This window comes from Cebus imitator, unplaced genomic scaffold (genome assembly GCF_001604975.1).
Source record: "Cebus imitator isolate Cc_AM_T3 unplaced genomic scaffold, Cebus_imitator-1.0 Scaffold118, whole genome shotgun sequence".
Lineage (NCBI taxonomy): Eukaryota > Metazoa > Chordata > Mammalia > Primates > Cebidae > Cebus > Cebus imitator.
Genome location: NW_016107433.1, coordinates 191,763 through 196,666, shown reverse-complemented (window position 1 = coordinate 196,666; position 4,904 = coordinate 191,763).

Genomic DNA, 4,904 nt, shown 5'->3' with positions numbered 1-4,904 from the left:
AGTTGGCTGGACCCAGGAGATGGAGGTTGCATTGAGCCGAGATTGTGCTACTGCACTCCAGCCTGGGCGACAGAGCGAGACTCCATCTCCAAAAAAAAAAAAAAAAAAAAAAAAAAAAAATTAAAATCAAAATTAACACCACCAATAAAAGTACGAATCAATATCAAGTGCCTACTGATATTGATATAACCTCAATCTTTTTCATGAAAAAACATCAAATAAACCCAATTTGAGGATATACTGCTACCTAACTAACTAGTCCCCTCTCCTCCCCTCCCCTTCCCTTTTTTTTTTTTTTTTTTTTTTTTGAGACAGGGTCTCTCTGTTTCCCAGGCTGGAGTGCAATAGTATGGTCTTGGCTCACTGCAGCCTCAACCTCCTGAGCTCAAGAGATCCTCCTGGCTCAGCCTCTTGAATAGGTGGGATCACAGGGTGCTGCACCACCATGCCATGCTAATTTTTAAATTTTTTTGGTAGGGACAGAGTTTCACTATGTTGCCCAGAGGTGGTCTTGAACTTCTGGGCTCAAGTGATCCTCCCACCTTGGCCTCCCAAAGTGCTGGGATTACAGGCATGAGCCACCATGTCTGGCCCTAACCAGTATTTCTCAACATGATCAATGTCATGAAAGACAAAGTGATTGGGAAATTTTCCTAGATAAAGGGAGACTAAAGATACTCAGCAGCTAATTGCAATGCATGGACTGGGGTTTTGTTGTTGTTGTTATAAAAACCTTATTAGGACAATTAGCAAAACCTGAACAATGTATTTGGATTAGATAATAGTACTGTAGCAATGTTGGTTTCCTGATTTTTTTTTTTTTTTAAGACGGGGTCTGACTCTGTTGCCCAGGCTAGAGTTCAGTGGCACAATATCTGCTCACTGCAATCTCTGCCTCCCAGGTTCAAGCGATTCTCCCACCTCAGCCTCTCTAGTAGCTGGGACTACAGGTGTGTGCCACCATGCTCAGCTAATTTTTGTATTTTTTGGTAGAGATGAGGTTTTACCATGTTGGCCAGGCTGGTCTCGAACTTCTGACCTTGGGTGATTCGCCCACCTCAGTCTCCCAAAGTCCTGGGATTACAGGCATGAGCCACTGCACCTGTTCTCATTGTATTATTCTTTTGACTTTTCTGTAAGTTTAAAATTATGTTAAAATAGCCTGGCATGGTGGCATGCGCCCATCGTCTCAGCTAGTTGGGAGGCTGAGGCAGGAGGATCCCTTGAACCCAGGAGGTTGAGGCTGCAGTGAGCTATGATTGAGCCACCAGACACCAGCCTGGGTGACAGACTGAGACCTTGTCTATAAAATAAAATTAAAAAAAAAACTATAAAATATCAAAATACGAAGTTAAAATAAAAATCTTAAAATATGTGTTTAGAGGTGAGGAGTTCTGGGTCTGATAGCAGAACTTTAAATGCTGGCTATTCATTTCCGTTTCCACAGTTGCAAGCCCAGTTTTTCTGGGGCTCAGAAGAGGGGCAGAAAAAGAAGGAAGGAAAAAAAATGCGAAGCCCAGCACTTCCTGCCATGGCAGGTTCTGAGTGCCTCAGGTCCTGAGAGTTCATCTCTAGGGGTCTTAGTTTACAGCAAGGACTCGATAACGATGGCCGAGGCTGGTTAAGCTCTCACCTGCTAACAGGACCCTTCTGGGTTAGTTTTGCTCACTGGTACTTCTCCAAACCCCTGTCATGACCTCTGACCTCAGGGGGTGCCAGGCTCAAGGCAGGCACCCCAATGACTGAAAACTGAATGCTGATGCCCTGACCTGAGCCCTCAGGAGTTGCCATAGCCACCCCCGGCACCAGCTAAATCAGCCAGGTTGGTGTTGAGCACTCCATCCCCAGCCTGGGGTCAAAGGGTGCCTGTGAGCCTCTCTGCACTCAGTAGACCAGAGCTACAAAGTTGGGAGGGGTTCCCCTCCAGGGTCTTTCCACTGCCCCCAGAAACCACAGGCTTCTGGATTTAATGCTGGGGCCAGGCCTTCAAAGGCTTGGCTGCCCCCAAAATAGCTTTTCAGCTCACCTGACCTTGCCTGGAATTGTACCATTAGAGCCATGCTCTCCAGGAAAGAAATCATTTCCAAGCATTAACTTCTCTGAAAGTCAGACCTTGTTGTACGGGTCGTGGTTCATGAACTTGGATAGTGAGAAACATAGAATGCCTTTATTTTCTGTAAATCAATTAAATCTTGCTCGGTACTCCTATTATATTGGGCTGCTGGGAAATTCAGCCTGCAAATGCTTTTGTCGCGTTGATGGACTAAGGTCTGAGGGCCTGGGGACTCCTCTGTTTGTTAGCCCTTGCTGGTTTTGCCCCAGCCCCAGGGCCCCTTTCAGTTTAGGAGGCACATGGGGTGACCCACAGCCTAAGATCTGGTGCATTTTGCTCCCTAGGTCAGCCACAAGTCTGACTCTATTTCTGGGGAGGGAATCCATTTCCTCTCCTCCCTCAAATTCTACCTGAGGCCTTCCAGGACTCCCATGGGCACATTTTACAAATGGGGAAACTGAGGCCTGGAGAAGCGATCACACAGCAGACTGCAAAGGAGGCGATAAAATCGTTCCCCGACAAGGTGTTTCTGGCTGTGGCCTTCACAGGGGCACTTGCATTCATCAGGCAACCATGCCTTACCTGTGAGCAATGCAGCTCCAATGGCGGGAGTTCAGGCACTAGGACAGGCTGCCAGGGAGTTATTTGGAGGAGGGAGGGGTCTTTTTTTTTTGTTTTGAAATGAGATCTTGTTCTGTCACCCAGGCTGGAATGCAATGGTGTGAACAGAGCAGAGCCCCTGAGCTCAAGTGATCCTCCCACCTCAGCCTCTTAAGTAGCTAAAACTACAGGCACAGACTGCCACTGCCAGCTAATTTAAATGTTTTCTTGGTAGGGGCAGGATCTTGCTGTGTTGCCAGGCTGGTCTTGAATTCGTGGGCTCAAGTGATCCTCCCACCCTGGACTCCCAAAGCACTGGGATTACAGGTGTAAGCCACTGAGCCTGGCCAAGGGGTAGGGGTGATTCTCTTACATAAGGCTCTCTGGATAGAGTGAAGAGTCATAAATCCTAGCTCTCCTGCCAACTCATTTTGACAGACTCTGTTCCCTCTTTGGGCCTCAGCTATTGTATCTGTATAATGGGATCAGCTCAGATGCCCTAGAATTCCCTAGGTGGTTTATGTGTTGTTGTTGTTTGAGACAGGGTCTTGCTCTGTTGCCCAGGCTGGAGTACAATGGCAGGATCATAGCTCACTGCAGCCTCAACTTCCAGATTCAAGCAATCCTCCGACCTCAGCCTCCTGAGGAGCTGGAACTACAGGGACACGTTACCATGCCAGGCTGATTTTTTGGTATTTTTTTGTAGTCTTTGCTATTGCCTTGCTTTTCATCGTCCAGGCAGGTCTCGAACTCCTGGGCTCAAGCAATCTGCCTGCCTTGGCCTCCTAAAGTGCTGGGATTACAGGTGTGAGCCACCACAACCAGCTCCTAGGTGGCATACTGATCCTATCATGGCTCCCTCTGGCTGTAGAAGTTGTACCCCCAAACCCTGCTCCTGAACATGCAAGAGCAGCAGAAGCAAGGCCCTACTCCTTGCGTGGGCCTAGGTAACTGGAGAGACAGGGCTGTGTGCCCTCCGATGCCACCTGTGTCCAGACACTCATGCTGAGATCAGAAGCTGAGAGAGGAGAAGGAGAAAGAGATTCACATTCTTCCTAAAAACTTGAGGGATGCCTGGGAGCCCAGGTGACCCCAGGGGCTCACGTGTCCCTATGCCTTTCTTGCAGTGCCAGTCTAAGAGGGCCTCTTGGTAGGAATAAAGGAATTATCTGCTCACCCTCCTATGTCCCAGAAGAAAAAAGCACTTGGGTTGCAGCTAAAGGGATGTAGGTTACACTCATAGACTGCCAAACTGGAAACTGCCAGGGTCCAGGCATGAGTCCATCCCGCAGGGCTGAGGAGAGGCAGCAGAAGTTGATGAATCGCACCTGCCAGAATTTGCACTCAAGCCTTGGGTTAGAGGGTGGATTCGAACCAAGTGATGCCTGGTGCCCTCTAAGCCTCAGGAAAAGTCCTCTTCCTCCAGCCCAGGTGGTCCTCAGCCCCTACTTTAGACCTCAGTGACCCCATGGCCCGTGAATGTAAGGGTAAACCTCTGCCTGGCATCTGAAGACTCTGCAGCCTGGGAGCCCCTGTGTCCTCAGCCCCACTTCTTCTTTTTGTTGATACAGGCTGGGTAAGAGCCAGGCCTTCTTTTTCTGTCTGATAAATGCTCTCTCAGCTGAGCTTCTGCCCCTCTCCTGGGATGCCAGCTTCTTTGCTGTGGGCCCCTCCTCCAGGAAACCCTTTCAGACTAATCAAATCTCAAGCAAGCCAGGATTACCGCCTCCCCTGACTCCCAGCACTCTTCTGCAGTCAGTGCCTTGCTGAGGGTCTTGGCCTTTCTCCCAGTGGAACAGGAAACGCCTGTCAGGGTGGCCTGGGGCAGAGCCAGCCAGGCTGAGTGAAGTGGAGTTAGAGAGGTTTCCTGGGGGAGGAAGGCCCTGGCGGAGGAAACCAACTTGGCATCAAATGTTCTGAGACTGCTCTTGTGGAGGACAGAGGCTGGGAGCAGATCTGACTCATCCCTGCCACTTTGCCTGGCTGCACGCCCAGCCAGATGGCTTTCTCAGACACCTGTCCAGCAGAGTGACATCCATTTAGGACTGTGCTGTCTAATATGGTAGCCACTGGCCACATATGGCTTTTTTTCCCCTTAAAAATTTTTTTTTTTTTTTGAGACAGAGTTTAGCTCTTGTTCCGCAGGCTGGAGTGCAATGGCGCGATCTCGGCTCACCGCAACCTCCGCCTCCTGGGTTCAGGCAATTCTCCTGCCTCAGCCTCCTGAGTAGCTGGGATTACAGGCACGTGC